The sequence below is a fragment of the Euprymna scolopes genome, chromosome 25, assembly GCF_053919585.1.
Source record: "Euprymna scolopes isolate OS-2025 chromosome 25, ASM5391958v1, whole genome shotgun sequence".
Lineage (NCBI taxonomy): Eukaryota > Metazoa > Mollusca > Cephalopoda > Sepiida > Sepiolidae > Euprymna > Euprymna scolopes.
This window is the reverse complement of record NC_136506.1, coordinates 78,806,589-78,823,684: the sequence shown is the minus strand read 5'-3', so window position 1 is coordinate 78,823,684 and position 17,096 is coordinate 78,806,589. Positions and strand designations below refer to the sequence as shown.

Genomic DNA, 17,096 nt, shown 5'->3' with positions numbered 1-17,096 from the left:
ACGGTAAATTTGCCCCAAGTTTGACTATCAGATTCGTTGTCAGCGACCTCAATTACCTAGAAAAAAAAAACAAAACAAATTAGAGTGGTCGGTGTTCTGTAGTAGTGGATCTGGATATTTACCAATGAAAATATTGAAAAAAGTACGTACTCGTTATGGAATTAAGTTTTCATAAAAAAAAAAAAAAATCACTTCATTTGATCAAGTATTTTTTTTTTTTTTTTACAGAGGAAAATCAAATTTTAATGAGATCGATCGGGGTACTCTTGCATAATTTTACCCGAATTCTCGTGAATTTCCGTCAAACATGGATCGGGCGAGACTGGTAATCATCGGTCGAGCGCGTTGTTCAAATGTTGAAACGCTTATTTTATTTATTTAAATTTTTTTTTCTGTTATGTTTTTAGTAAATTTTAAGGTGATATTAAGGGGTGACTTTTTATTTTCTGATTAGTTAGTTATTTATTATTTATTTAAGTGAATTTTTGGGAGTTTCATTAGCCAATGAAAAAGCGCAATCTCGCCCGATCCATGCTTGACGCGAATTCACGAAAATTTAGGTCAAATTATGCAAGAGTATCTCGATCGGGTCGCAGCCATCTTGTTTTTCGCAGATGACGAAGGGGGGCGCCAGGGGAGATAACTCCATTCACCGCTTAGAGATTGTCAAAATTTGACGAGATTATTTTTGAAACAATGGGCAGAAAAAATACCTAGATAAATGTTCTAGTTTTTTTTTTTTTTTTTTTTTAACTTATTTTACAAAGTTTCTCTGTCATTTTTTAACCCCTTTTTCATTTTGTCCTCTGTTAATCACTTTTTGCGTTTAAAGCCCCCCCCCCTCCTCCTCGTCCCCGGAAATAATGGTGACAATACGATCGATCTTATTAAAATTTGATTTTCCTCTGTAAAAAAAAAAAAAAAAAAAAAAATCCAAACTACTTGATGAAATTATATGATTTTTTTTTGTATAAAAACTTTATTCTATAACGAGTACGGACAATATATAATTTTTTTTTTTTTTTTTTCAATATTTTCATTTTTTTTAATGTCTTGATTAAACTGTACAAGTACCTATTTTGTATTACTTGGATTCATCGGGCTACTGTTCTCATCTTGAGTGTGACGTGACACTCAAGACGAGAACAGTAACAGTAGTTGTGAGAAATTCCAGTTATAATGCCATTTTCATGTTTTAAGCCGCCTACACACATTTCTTGTAGTCAGCCTGTGATTGGTTAATTTGTATGGGCTAAGATAATTACTTGGCCCCTTTTTTGTAAACATCCATTTGTTTTTCAGTCTACAAAAACCTCCAGCAAGAGCGAGACTCACGAAAAGTCGGCTCTGAGAAGAATGCCTTATTGAGAATGGAACCGCAACAATTTCTTATTGTTTAAATCACCTAAATGTTTGGTGAAAAAGCACTTGAAATCTCTACAAGCAGAGACACCTTTATATTGTGCCGAAGATATCAAAATTAGAGGATGGCATCATTGAACATTTTAATCATGTTTATATCATCTAAATGTTTGAACTTTTCTAAATTCAATTAGGGTCCCATGGGACACGATTTATGCGTAATTAAAGGCACCAAAACTCTTGCCGAGAACACCATGAATTATCATCGACTTTTTCGAAGGAAAACCACGTTACCACTCCAACAAAGGGAGTTAACTACTGGCTCCCAATTTGGAAGGCAAAGCTGACCCACCGTTTTGCAAGGACTGTACCCGGACCAATAACCTTTCTTTAATGTTATAACTGAATAAAATTTGAGGTATGGTTTTGTACTTGTGGAATTATTTTTGCCTCAGCCAGGGAATATTTAGTTTGTGAGATTAATTTCTCACATAGTCCGATGAATCCAAATAATACGAATAACCAATCCTCCAAAAGCATTTATTACTGTTACTTTCCTGTCCGGACACCACTTAAAAGTCTCTCGCCATCGTGCATCTCACCCGGTGTACACTTTCCTTCTCCGACCTCACGCCGGCCGTAGTCAGCAGTTTCTCACCTTCGACTTTAAATGTCTGTTGGGTTTGTGTTACTATACACATAGATTCAATATGTGGCCAAAAATCAATTATATAACAAATAAATGTCATCAAAGACAAGATAAGTTACTCTTCTATCTATTGTAAGAAATTATTTCTCACATCCCAATTTACTCCCTGCAGAGGCAAAAGAATCCACAAATACAGCTCAAAATTTAATCAAATCTAACAGCAATGAAAGTTTATTGGTTCTGGTATGGTCCATTTGCAAAACGGTGGCCTGTTTTGCCTCCATACGCATGGAGCCAGTAGTATGAATTCCTATTGTCGGAATGTTAGTTCTTTGTTCCTCAAAAGGATCCATGTATGTTCATGGTGGAATATTGGCGCCTATAATTAGGTATAATGTGAGTCACTTGGGACTCTAGAGGAATTGAGATAAGATCCAATATTTGGTAAATAAACACGAAGAACTGTTCTTGAATGTCATCCTTAATTTAGATAGATTCAGCAGTATAAAGTTGTCTCTGCTTGGAGAGATGTGGTTTCTTGTTCACCAACTATTTGGTGATACAACAAGAAGGAATTGTGACTCCCTCCAGTGTAGGAGCCGCTGGGTTTTGAGTCCATCCGTTTGCCGAGTTCCTGTGTGGACTGAAAGTAAAAGCATGACACAAAAAGCACGCCAAGCAAATCACCTGACACATTCAAAATTAACCAATGACGGCTAACCAAACCACCATAACTGTGTGGGCGGCCAAACAAAACAAGAAAGATGGCGCCTGTATATGGAATTTCTCACACTATCTGCAAAAGTTTTTAGTGGTTTTACTCACTTTAAAACGTGTAATCGGTTCGAAAATCATACACTGTTTATTGGTATATTTGAAAAAGCAAAATGGCGGTGTGCTCGCTGTTGAATACGGTAAGTTTGGGAAAATGAGTTCAAACTACATAATTATACAAAATACTGTTAGAAAGTCAATCAATATATGTTACCGTGATGTAGTCGAATTGAATTATTGCCCTTGAACTTTGGTAAAAAATAAAACAATATGGCCACTCTTGACCTCCTTGTGACTTCCTCATATAATTTGATTTACTTAATTAAAAACATACTACTTGATCAACTTACACAATTTTTGGAATATGATATCTTCGTCCCATGACAAGTATGTACGTTATAAAGAGTTTTCTGTATTTTTATTTTTTTTAATCAAGTGTAATTTTCAAAAATGCACCACATTCTTTATTACTTAGAACATATAATAAAGTACAACTGAATTATCTAGATATGACCAGTGTTGCAAAGGGGAGGGGCAGAAAAATTTTTTTCCTCTCAAGGATAATGTAGATATTCCTGGGACCAGACCAGAAAGACTTGTATCTTGCTGAAAACATGAAATCAACATTTTGGTAATATTTTAATTTTTATAGATTTAAAACACCTATAAATCGACACAAAATTTACAAGGTGCTTCTATTAGTTTGTCCAACTCCTATACATATATATATATATATATGTATATATATGATGGCAGCAAATTCGCTTTCGAACATTGCCATCACTCGATATAGCACAAAAAAAAAAGAAAAAAAAAAGGTATATAGAAACACGAAAACATTCAGTGATGGGCTGCACGAATGTGGCTTTTAAGCCCTGCTAAACTCCGGCATTCCTTAGCACACATTGTACAGACATGTGTACCACTAGCAGCACGTTCTTGCTGTTCTTTTATATGCAGGATCAAATGCCGTTTCAAACCGCTTGTCATTTTGTACATCCACCCGCAATTGACACAGGTTAACTCTGGCAACTCATGACTACTTTGTGGCCCGCTGCGCCGATGAGCAGACTTCTGACTCATCAGCCCAGCTCTGCTAAGGCATATTCTTCCTCACACCTCACACTCCAGACCAATTTGGCTCCCCCTCCCATCCACGGCTCCTTTCACTCTCCCTTTCCGGATATCGCACTTCAGATGCTCATACTGGGTTAGATTCGCCTCAAACTTGCCCACACTTCCCTGCACGGTCCTTCTCCACCCTCCGCGATCCAAAGCAAGACTCTCCCAGGTTCTTTCATCAATCTCACATTTTTTAAGGTGGATCTTAAACAATCCTTAAATCTCAATTTAGGCTTTTGAACCAGACGTCTATCCTCGGCGAGCTCGCCATAAAGGAGTTGTTTGCGAAGTCGACTGTCTAACATCCTCACCACATGTTCACTCCATCTCAGTCTATGCTTAATAACGTGAGCCTCAATGCTAAGGCATTGGGTCCGATCAAGCACCTCCACATCACTGACATACATCTGCCAACCCACACCTAAGATTCGCTGTAGGCACATCTGGTGAAACCGCTCGAGACGTCTCAAATGCTCCCTGTATGTTGTCCAAGTTTCACAACCATAGAGAAGAGTAGAGAGAACGCATGTGGCATAAACCTTAATCTTAGTTGGCAGCAAGATCCCATGACGTCTTCACAAACGCCCGTCCAACTTTCCGAAGGCATCACTTACCCTGCTGATCCGTAACGATACCTCATCATCCAGGGCACCAGACATACTCAGTGTGCTACCCAAGTATACAAACATAGAGACAACCACTATCCTTGACTCACAGATATAAACTGATGGCGCATAGTATGGCATACCCGGAGCAGGCTGATACATTAAGACAGTTTTTTTCAGATTGATGGTCAGGCCCAATGCGCTGCAGGCAACCGCAAAAGCATCCACAAGATGCTGCATATCAGTCACCATATGAGCCACCAGATCACAGTCATCCGCATAGAGCAAGTCACAAATCCTGTTAGTGAGTACCTTTGTACTTGCATTGAAGCGCCTAATGTTGAACAAACCCCCAGTAGTTCGGTAACAAATATAGACACCATCAGAGCACCCCCCAAATGCCATCCGAAAGACCATGGTGAAATACAACGCAAAGAGTGTGGGTGCTGGAATGTCTCCCTGCTTAACACCATTTTCTACTGAGATAGGATCAGCCAGCTTTCCCCAACATTGATCATAGCCTTCATATCATCGTGGAAGAGCTTTAAGGTATATATATATATATATATATATATATATATATATATATATATATATATAATCATTAAAATAATAATTTTTTTAATAGCTACAAACACTAGTGTTTCATCCTTTTGGGAATCGTCAGTGCACGGTGACACGATTACTACTGGTTGGGAGATTAGAACCTGGCCACGAAGCCATCTCTGACTCCATTAGCAAGGCACGACTTTTGATTTTCATTAATGATTTCGCTTTTAAATATAAGCGTAGTTGCCTGGAGAGATCTCCAGTTACTAAATACTAGAAGACTGAAACATGCTCATGACTTTGTAGCAACACATTACTGCTTATGTAAAAACAGCTTGAAAGTATATATATATATACTAGCAAAAGTACCTGTCGTTGACTGGGTTCAAAAACAGCCTACAGAAGATGGACTCTGATTTATGAAAGTATGATAGGTTATGAAAAGGAAGGGTTGTAAAGAGATAGGTTCGAATTTGGGGGTATCAAAACCAAAGCAAAATATGATGAAAGTAAAAATAAAATAGATAAACCTCATAATTTATTATACCATACCTGTTCACACTGAAACACTTATCACAATATTCTGTGGATCTATATTAAAAAACCTTGTTAAACTTTGTGACATATTTCCATTCTATGAAGGTCAAGCGCGAACGAACAACCCATAATTTTATTATACTATATTTCTTCAAACTGAAACATAATTCTCAAAGTATAGTTACGCGGATAGGTATGAAAAGTCTTTATTAAAGTTTGTGCCTATTTCCATTCTATGGAGGCCATGCGCGAATGCAGACCCCACAATTTTATTATACCATCCCTATTTAAGTTAAAACATACTTATCAAAGTATTATTATGTACATCTATATCAAAAACACTTGTAAACGTTTTTTTTTTTAATTTTTTAATTTTTTATTTCCATACTTTGTGGACCAGGCGCATATGCAGACCCCACAATTTTAATGAATCATCATTATGCCAGATCAAACATACCATTCCTGTGTCTCTATACATCTTCTATCATTATATGTGATCAGTTTTTAAAAATAGTCAACCATATAGGAGCCTATTCGTGACCAGACACACACACAGACGTTCAGCTTTATATATATATATATATATATATATATATATATATATATATATATATATATATTATTTTTTTATTTTTTAGAGGGAATTAGACTTGGAGTCTAAAGAGCAGAGTTTATTTTAATGTATTAGTAAATGTATTAATACTGTTAAAAGAAATGTATTAATACTATATACTATAAGAAATCAGTGCTCATATATATATATATATATTTTTTTGTTTTTTTACATGGAGGTCACCACTTATCAAGGCCCGGAGGCCACTCAGGGATAAGGCTTATTGCGTGTATAGTAATCAATGAGATAGTATTGTAGTAATCATTAGTATTGGAGATTTGATAGAGTGTCTTACTCAGGTCTGTTACTATAGAGGACACATCCTTTTTAAACATAGAATGCAGAGGTAGATCAGATATGAATGTACGGAAGCTATCCCAGTCAGCCATAGAATATCGATATACAGTACGGTGGAAAGGTACGTCTGAAGACTTTTATTACATTTCATTTTTATCTTAATTGCTACAACGGAGTGGTCGGAGGATCCCAGAGGAGATAGAATGGAACATGAACATAGCTCAGGGGAAGTTGTGAGGAAAATGTCTAGAAGGTTTGCATACTGACCGGTGATAGACTGGCTCAAATTGAAACAGATTTTATAATGGAGATAAAAAAGGAATATCTTCCTTACACATGACTAAAATGCTAGTTTTATTTTGGTGTCTTTAACTGCCCCCCACCCATTTTGATGAGGAGACTTTGTTTTTAAAGGATAAAAATTTTGTCGAATTATTGTCAATATTTATTGTCAATTTAAATAAAATGAACATCGTTTCTGAAATGATTGTACAATCTAGTTGATTTTTTTTTTTTAAACTGATTTTAATTAAAAATATGATCCGTTTTACTCATATATATATATATATATATATATATATATATATATAAAATTGTGGATATCACAAGGTGATTATTTAATTATGTGATATCCACAATTTTCTTCTTTTTCTTTCAACCGTTTTGTTGTCTATTTGTTACTTTATGCTGTACTCAGAAGAATGACATTTTGATTTATCAAAATATAAATCAGATTTATTGTGGACTAGCCTGGGTGTCTGGTTTTGCCCAGGTGTTTGGAGGTGTGTGTTATACAGAAAACAAAAAGTGGTAGTAGGCAGACAGGCAGACAGGCTCGAACCCGTACCAGGAAGGAGGAAAGGAACATGAAAAAAAAACGTGACGTGTTTGCTGTTGCGCCCATTGCCAAACTGGAAGTGATGTAGGTTTAAATTAAGGCTAGATAATCGAAAAGAGGCGATGACTTTTGAAAATATCGGTGAAAAAAGCGACTCTTCCCTGTAGAAAAGTGCCCAGTTGAGGGTGCAGGAGTTAATGTTTTTAGCCAATTTTTCGATATCTGTCGTCCAAAGGGTTGAGCTTCATAATGATACTGATCTCGTGAAAATCAGTCGCCTCTGTCGAAAGTTTTAGGTAGACATATATACATGCATGCATGCATACATACATACATACATACATACATTTAAACAGACGGGTGAGATTCATATTATAGATATTTGTGTTGGCAGTGGTGAAGTGGGAGAGAATGGTTTCAACTTGGGTGTTGGCTGACAGTGTACTGCTGGATTTCGGTCTCTCTCTCTTTGTCAGTCAAACAAAACAAACTACTGTCAACTCAATTCCAGCCTTTATGTAATTTGTTGTGACCTTTTTGACAATAGATTAACCTTTCATTTGATGGCATCAAAACAAGTTCATTAACCTGGACGAATCATTCTCACTGTTTTTTTTTTTTTCAATTCATTCTGGATTCTCAATATTTCGCTTGCATATGCAACAATAGGAAACTATAAATGCATTGGACAGTGTTAACTTCAGAGGCATTAGTGTCTCCTTCCTCCTCCATATTTTTTCTTTTAGATTTCCAAATGCAGAAATTGCTATTCCTATTCTTCTGTTAATGTCAGATGAGAATCTTGGAACCACTGAGCTAAGAAACACAAAATGTTCATTTTTTTTTCAGCTGTTTTGTTGTCTATTGAGATATCGCTAGAAGATGAAAATATTTTGTATTTGTCTGCGTTCACTTTCTGTCTCCATTTTTCACACAAACTTTCAAGTGCAGAAGTAGAAAACTTATTGAAGACAGTGGCAACGAACATGATGTCATCAGCATAACGAATATTAGAAGAAAGAGCTCATTGTTATGCATCAGTGTTTCTAGAAGTGTAATCCATATTTAGTTTCAGAACAGTTTCCGATGGTTCATTATTCTACACAAGTCCTGAGAGGTGATTGGTTTGCAGTAGACAGTTCCACAGAGCAAAAGATTCTTACCGTGTCGAGATGGAAAAAACATGCGAAATTGCTACAGAAAAGGTTTAATATTTATGGAGCAATTCTGGTTTCTGATTGGTTGGTAGCAAAACGTGAATTAATTCAATTCGTCAGTTCCTAGCAGCATCGTTTATAAATAGAATCGCCTGACTGTGTGGGATCATACCCCATTATAAGTCAAAAATATTGTAACAGTGTTGATCCATTTTTTTTCATCGCAAATTCCCTAAAAAATGTCAAATAGGACAAATACAATAAAAAATTTTAAATCTTGCACAATGATACTCAATTGTAGATATGTAGCAGTTACGAACATTGGAACTTCTTTTTTCTTGCAAAGAACGGTCCCTACTAGGTAGTTTGGTCACATGAGAACAATTGAACTCCTGGGTGTATTATTTTAAACTAGAAATTTGAAGGACTCCTTCCGAGCTAGATGCTGGAATGCAGAAGTTGCTATTGTTATATTGCATATCTCTCCAGATTTGTATGTGCAAAAGATAAGTAGCAGTACCAACAAAATACAGAATTAGTAGAAGTAGCAATAGTGACAGCAATGTTGATACTGGAACCCAACCCTGTTTGTTGACATAAACCAATTATATTTAGACTGTTTTTGTTCTGGGTCCACATTATCAGATAATTCACAATTCATTTTAGCAAGAAAAATAGTAGAAAAAACTATTCGGTTTTAAAAATCTGTGCCTAAATCCAAACGTAGATTCCATGAGCCAAGCTTCTTTCTTAGAACTGCACTCCAGTGGAACTCTCTGCTGCTTGCCTGTTTCCCACCTGACTACAACTTGGACGTCTTCAAGTCCAACATAAACAAACTCCTGACAAACCGCCCCCTTAAGAAAGACACTCTATCAAAACCCCCAATACTAATGATTACTACAATAGTATCTCATTGATTACTGTACACGCAATAACCCTTATCCCTGAGTGGCCTTCGGGCCTTGATAAGTGGTGACCACCATGTAAAAAAAAAAAAAAAAAAAATAATAATCAAGTCTGAAGTGTGAACATTGCAATTCAGGGGTCTCCAATGACGTGTATTGGCACAAATAATTAATTTTAAGGGACACAGTGATAGTATAAGTTTTACTTGAATATATCCACAAATTTATCAACATTAACTCGAAATGGACAAGTGAACATATCTCTTAGATAACTCCTTACCATGAGTCAAAACACAGAAACTAACACAACACGAAATAAAAAACAACAACTCCCTATTGCCCAATGCTCTTGTATCTTAAACTAGGTCCTAGAGTGAAGTGTAAATACTAACAGCAGCAGTGTGTATCCTGGCCTCAGAGACTATGGTTGTTATTGTTAATATCTCAACAATCAGCAGCAGCGCTGTTGCCACTGTTACTATCTTTTCGACAATCGGCAGCACAGTCGCTAGCGTCATCAAACAATACAATACTATCAACAATACGATAAACAGCTACAGGAACAAGGACTGCTATCATCATTAAACTGACTACCTCTCTCGACTTGGAAGATAGTGGCACATCTTAATAATTAACAGAGGACAATACTAACCTAACTAATCCATCCAGGCAAAATGTGTGTTAGTGTGTGTGTGCATTTTTTGTGTATGTCTGCCAAAGGCTTTTGGGGGTGGAGGGCTCGGTGGGAGAGTCACTGTTTCTTACAACTTTTTATATGCTACCTAGATTATAATATCTACGATTCACAAAATGGGGTCATGTGTATCTTTTATTTGGGCAACTTTTACACGCTATTTTCGCAATTTTTAAAAAATCTCCTCGTGTTTGTTTGCCTTTTCTGTATATAAGCGAAACTGAATCCATAGTAAACGAACCTCCCTGGCACTCGTGCAGAGGTCCAGAAAAGCAATCAGCTTTGATCAATGCAGCGGAAACTCTTTATATCAGACAATTGCTATTCATTTGGACACTCCCCTTTTTATGAGGGAGCTGGTTTTCCCCAACATTTTGGAGAAAACTGGCTTGCAGCCAAAGGTATGTCGCGTGATGTTTACACACCTGTCACTTAACTTTTTAATTGTTAAATTAAAACACTTTTCAGTTCCTGTCCCGTCATGGCCGAGTGGTAAGACGTCAGGTTTTTTCACACTTTCTTTTCCACGTTTGCCTCAAGGGTTCAGGTTCGAGCCTACTACAATTTTTTTTTTTTTCTCGACACACACCTCTAAACATCCGGGTAACGCTGGGCATCCACACTAGTCTATAATATAAAAGGCAAAATGTGTGTGTGTGTGTGTGTGTTTGTATGTCTGGCAAAAACTTTTGACAGACGCGTCGGACTGTGACAAAATTGGTATCATTTCAAAGCTCGATGTCTCGGACGAAAAATATCAGAAAAATTGGCCATAAACATTAATTCTTTCACTTTCAATTAGGCTGTTTTTTACAAGGAGGGGTCATTTTTTTGTTGACATTTTTGCAAGTCATTTAAACCTCGCATCAACGACACCGCATAAAATATTATTTGGACCGCCCGTCATATCATAATCGCGATGGGCGCATCAATAAGATCATTTGCTTTTTTTCACCTCCTTTTCCTGCTGTGTGTTTCAGGTTTAGCCTGCTTACTATTTCTATTTTTATTTTTTTTTTTTTGTGTGCTTGCACAGATACTCACTGCTATTTTGAGTTGTTTTAATTCATTTTTTTTTTCTTTAAGGACTTTGGTTGCTCAACCAACCCCCTTACACACACCTCAACACACCTGGGCAACGCCAGGCACCCAGTATTATATACAAGGTTGAATGTGTGTTTGTGTGTGTGTGTGTTTGTATGTCTGCCAAAAACTTCTGACACATGCAACGAACACTGACAAAATTGGTATAGTTTGAAAGGTCAGTCTCTTGGATGACAAATATCCAAAAATTGGACAATAAGATTAATTCTTTGACCGTCAAACTGGCGGCATCATATGTCATGGTGGGCACGGACGCTAAGCAGTTGGTGTTCTTTTTCACCTTCTTTTCCTCCTTCGCGGTGCAGATTTGAGCTTGTTTTTTTTCCCCTACAATTAGAGGCTCCCAAATGCTACTAATTTCTAAGCTTGGTCTGCTTAGTAATCTTTTCTTTTTTTTTTTTTTTTTTTAAAGCATATGTGCTGCCACCTTGGGTCATCTGACCCTCCACCTTACATCTCTGTCAATTATTTTGACCTCGTTTCATAAAGGGAAGTGTGTTCTTTTTTCTTTCCATATGTGATCAGCTAGTCCCGACTTTTCTACCTCTTGTCATGGCTTTACGGTGTTCTTCTAGCCTTATCTTTATTCTGTTATCTATTGAAATATTATCTATAAAGGGAGAAATAATTTTATATTTGCCTGAGTTTATTTTCATCCCCGTTTTCTCACACACAGCTTCTCTGTGCATAAGTAGAACGCTTTCACTTATTAAAGAAAACAACAATCAGCATAATGAATATTAATAGAAAGATGATCGACTGAGCTTCAATCTGTTTCCTCCTTGTAAGACAATCACAGCAAAAAATCATTTTCTACCTGAACTGCAATCCTCATAGGTATTCGAATTTTGTCTTTTTTTAATTTAATTTCAATCCTCTCATAATATTCTTCATCATTCAACTGACAATCCATTCATCTTATTAACCCTAATCCTCAAGTGGCTTTCTGCCTTGATGTGTGCTGACTTATGAGTGCAAAGAAGAAAACAAAGAAGATTGCCGACTATATAGTTATTTAATCACAAATTCCAAGAAAACATTGACAATGGGAGGAGATAAAAGATAACCTTGGTATACCACTGCAGTTGCTTTGAACCCATTCGTAAAATATCCATTTGCATATTTTTGCAAGTGCAGACGAGGTGCCTTAAATAAATTTCCAGACTTTTTTTGTACAGGCATTTAAAATTGTTGTAGATTCTTGAAAATTTAGTATGTTATTACTATACATCTTATGAGATGACTGACCAATTTTTATGAATTCAGGTTCAAATGAACAGCTACAGCAGGAATTGGAATACACCCTACTAAAGCCTGATTATCATATCTGGTGAATTTCAAAAATGCAATCTAGCTGTGAGGACATTTTAGAAGAACAATATGCAATAAAATTCTGTTTTAAACTTAGAAAAAATGCCACAGAAACGTATGGAATGCTTTAGACTGCTTTTGGACCATCTTGCATAAATCGAGCATTAATTTTTGAGTGGCATAAGAGATTAAAGGGAGTCTGAGAGGTGTGGGAGGAGCAAGGAAGTCAGAACACCAGAGTTGTCATGGAGAAAGACTGTCGTGTGTCTATAGAGACAATAAGTGTACAGTTTGATGTCAGTGTGGGAACTGTACACACAATTATTTATAAGGAACTGAAGATGCAGAAGATTTGTGTAAAGTTTGTCCCAAAGGTGCTCAGAGACGATTAGAAAGAAAGGCGTTGTCATGGGCATCAAGATAGTTCCTCATCCTCCCTATAGTCCAGACTTTGCTCCCTGTGATTTATTCCCTAAGCTCAAGGAAAACTTTAGAGGCTGTCATTATGAGACAATTGAGAAGATGAAAGATGGTGTGACAAGGATCATTGACACGCTCAAACAAGCGGACTTCCATGAGGTCTTGCAGAAGTTGTTAGAATGGTACAACAAGTGCATTGCAGCCGGAGGAGATAACTTCAAAGGGGACTAGAGTTTCATGTGTGTACTATCAATAAAAGTGTCCATACAAAAAAGTCTGGAAGCTTAATGAAGGCACCTGGAAGCTTAATGAACATATACTGCTCAAAGGCGGAGGTAATTCTTGGGAGAATGGTATCATGATGAATACATATGTCACTACTCCTTCCTCCAAAAAAAGGTAAGTTAATTCCTGGGAAGATGGTATCATCAGGAACATATACTACACTACTCTTTCCAAAAAAGGAGAAGGTAATTCCTAGGAGAATGGTATGATCATGAACATATTCTACATTACCCCTTTCCCCTCCAAAAGAGAAGTTAATTCCTGGAAGAATAATATTATGATGAACACATGCCTTCCTCCAAAAAAGGAGGAGGTAATTCGTGGGAAGATGGTATCATGACAAATGACCATATACCACACGAGTTCCCTCATCCCAAGAAAAAAAAGATAATACCTGGCAGAAGGTTATTCTGACTACGGAACAGATCCTACCCTACCTCCTTCCTTATCATTTTTGTTTAGTCGGGTATGAGACATCCTACCGGATACGAGATATTCATCCACTATCTCATACATTGTAATCGAGAGGAGATCTCTTTAAGTGCAATTGTTTGAATCTCTCTTGCACTTGGTTCACTGGGTATATTAACCAGGTTGTTTTTGGAATTCTTTTTCATGAATCCGGTTGCTCTTATAATTACTGGAATAATAGAGATCTTCCTAAGATTCCAATTTCTTTTCATGTCATACATAAGACCTTGGTATTTCGTTATTTTTTTCCTCTCAGCTCTGTATAACCAAGCCTCATTGGGAACACTATCTTCTACTAAGGTTGCTTCTTTCTCCTTGTACTATATCAATATGTCAGGTTTGATAGCTCTATGTTTGTATGTCTGGCTAACACTGAAAAGTGGTTAGTTTGGTTTGTTGGTTTGTTTTGTTTTACGGCATATCAACTCTTTTTGGGTTTTTAATGCTGAATCCATTTTATAATAAGTATCCATGTTGCATTCAGTTATTTTGTAGAAGTTTTTATTCTTCAAACTCTTTGGATCTTCAATCGCTAGTTTGTAGTGTTTAGTTTGGTTGTTTTAATGTGGATTTTATTATTTTTCTTCCCTGCCCTGCAGAACATAATTAAGTTTTGTAATGGGAGAGGAAAAAAGGGTTACAGTATTAATGTTTGGCAGATTTTAAGTTAGGAAACCAGTCGGGAAGTGGGGGGGGGATATAGAAAAAGAAAGGGGAAATAGGAAGAAAGAAAAAAGGAGGAAAAGGTGGGTTTTTTTGTTTTTGGTTTTGCAGAAACATAATTAAGTTCTGAAAAAGGAAGTGAAAAAAAACAAAAAGCATCAATCTTAGGTGCATTTCGTCTCAGGAGGCCAATATCTTCAGACAGACTGATCTGGTAGCATCAGCTGAAAAGTGGCAAAAGAATTATCCACAAAGTTGGTATTTTTTTGATTGACGTCGCCTCGGTGAATATCTTAAAATTTAGAAAAAAATTAATTGCATAAATTTATCAAGTTTATCGATTTATACAGTTTTATTATGTTTTAATTTTGAAGAGGCCTCAAGATCACGAGGAGATTTAACAGCAATCAAGTGCTCCTTTGTCAATCTCACTCCAGAGATCTTCCTCCCTATGTATCTATTGCTCGTCCAACCTGTTTTGGAGTATGGCATCCGGGTGTCGTCTCCTTACCTGGTTCGTGACATTCAGCATCTGGAACGAGTGCAGAGGCTGGTGACCCAGTCAGTGCGAGGTTTTCGTGACCTTCCTTACGAAACCCATCTGCAGCGACTGAACGTTTTTCTCTGGGTTGCTGAAGACTTAGGGGTGATCTAATTTTGGTTTATAACCTCCTTCATGGCCATTACGACCTTCTTCGGGATCTTCTCTTCACCCTGTCATCCGAACATGAACTAAGAGAACATGACCCAAAGCTGTTTCATTGGAGATTTTAGCTAAACCGACAAAAAGCCACATTTTCCATCCGTATATCGGTTCCCTAGAATAGACTGCCATTTGAAATTATCACCACACCAGCAATGGACCAGTTCAAGACGAAGTTGGACAAGTGCTGGTCAACTGTATTTCTGACTGTCTAAATTTACAGCACCCCTCCCTCCCTCCCTCTTTTTTTGCTTTCTGGACAATTATGACTTGTTAGCAATGAATGTGAAATCATTAGTATTACATGGCTGATCTTGCAAGTTTGATTTATTATGGACTTGTCTGCCCTTTTTTTTTATTTTCAAGATAGTGATGTGAGAGTCTCTTTGCTAACTCATAAAAATTGATTTTCTTAGTTAAAAAAAAATACTTGAACAATTTACGTAATTTTTGGAATAAGACTTTTTTTCCCCTCTTCCCATGTCCTTCTTAACGGCGACGAAACATGTAATGTTTTAACCTATGCTAAATAAATTAAATTGAATTGATCATTTTGACTAAATAATTGTAATTCTACCATTTTTTAACATAAAACATTGGAATGTAATTGTTTATTTTTTTGTTATTTAAAATAAACTTACCACATCTTCTACTCAATCATTTTTTTGCAATTTTTGGAATTTATACTGATTTCTACATGTCATGTAAGTACGTAATAATTTTTTCACCTGAAATGCGTTGGTTTAAAACACCACTAATCTGCACAAGCACCAATGCCATTTACTGTTTCTGAAGCTATAACTTATTAATGGATGCTACTTTTCTACAAAATAATTTTTGCAGGAAATTCACCCACCAAGGGAGATGAACAAAAAAAGGGAGATAATTGAATGAATTTTCCAGATTATGAAACTACAACTTTGCCATGGACGCCATGTTTACTACAAGTAAACAATAATTTTAATGTACCTTATAGACGAGTTCCTATTTACTTGTCTCCCCAGGAGAGCAGAGTTAGATACAATGCCAATTTTTATTTTAGGAAAAATCCAGCTCTCAAAAAAAAAAGAAAAAAAAGGAAACTCTGTATCAGTACAAAAAGAAAACTTGCATTAATCTATCGCCAATCAACGTTTGCATCCACTCCCTTGTTCTCCAAAATTAACAGTGTTCAGACCATTTCTGAAATGACTTTTTACTTGTTGACTGTGGTATGTTAGTGTATTGCTAATCGCTTGAGGCGCCATTACTGGGAAATGCGAACAGATGGTGCCTGGTCATTTTTTTTTTCAGACCAGAGTGCTCCCTTCTTCTATGACGCTAGCTCTTCAACCCTATTTTCTGACTCTTGTGTCATACCTTCCCACTGTGGAAGGAAACTAAATACTACCATCTAAACAGATTTTCTAAAATCTTGTCTACAATTCATGACACTGCGAAACTTTGCGCCGTATTTTGTTTGTTCATGTTTCTCATTCATTGAGAGTTGACTAGCTATAGATTACTATTGTAGAGAGAAGGAGGATGGATCAGTCACTGAATTCATGACAAAGACAAGAGCGTATGTCAAAACTCCTTCCTCTTACAAGAAAAAAATATCAGCAAATAGCAATGACTCGGGAACAATTACAAAAATGTTAAATTGTTAAGTGTTCTAACTGTGCAGGGCTCTACAGACAAACTTATCTTTAGTTGACCTTTGACCACCAAATATTTTTGTTTACTAGCCAAATAGGAAAGTTACTAGCCAAACCCACATGATTTTTAGAATATGACATGTTCGTTCTGTGACGAGTACATAAATCATAAAGATTTTTTCTGTTTTTTTTGTAACAAATGTAATTCTAAATATAAAACAAATTTTATGTTGATACTTGAAGGTATAAACATTCTAATTTTTTCAGATATTTTTTAAACAGCCTTCTTTAAAAAAAGAGTATGTTGTTCTATTAAACTTTTATTGTTTAAGTAATTTAACTTTGTTTTATTAAAAGATATTTTTGACTCAGTAGTGAGCTTTGGAAGATTGTTAGT

General features: G+C 36.3%; 1 protein-coding gene and 1 pseudogene across 4 annotated transcripts in view; one reads left to right on the top strand and one right to left on the bottom strand.

Annotated features, from left to right (window-relative positions):
* Positions 1 to 17,096, top strand: part of LOC145247448 (malonyl-CoA decarboxylase, mitochondrial-like) — a 111,577-nt gene that overhangs the window by 3,093 nt on the left and 91,388 nt on the right. The gene's annotated exons all lie outside the window — the stretch shown is intronic.
* LOC145247450 (histone-lysine N-methyltransferase SETMAR pseudogene) overlaps positions 1 to 17,096 on the bottom strand; it is a 51,589-nt pseudogene that overhangs the window by 28,290 nt on the left and 6,203 nt on the right. The window contains exon 1 of one of the 3 annotated variants that reach the window (XR_013863266.1): positions 151 to 765. The exons of the other annotated variants lie outside the window; for them this stretch is intronic. The product of XR_013863266.1 is annotated as a histone-lysine N-methyltransferase SETMAR pseudogene, transcript variant X4 (transcript). Of the gene's footprint in view, positions 1 to 150; positions 766 to 17,096 lie in introns of those variants that run through there. 3 annotated transcript variants of the gene reach the window in all.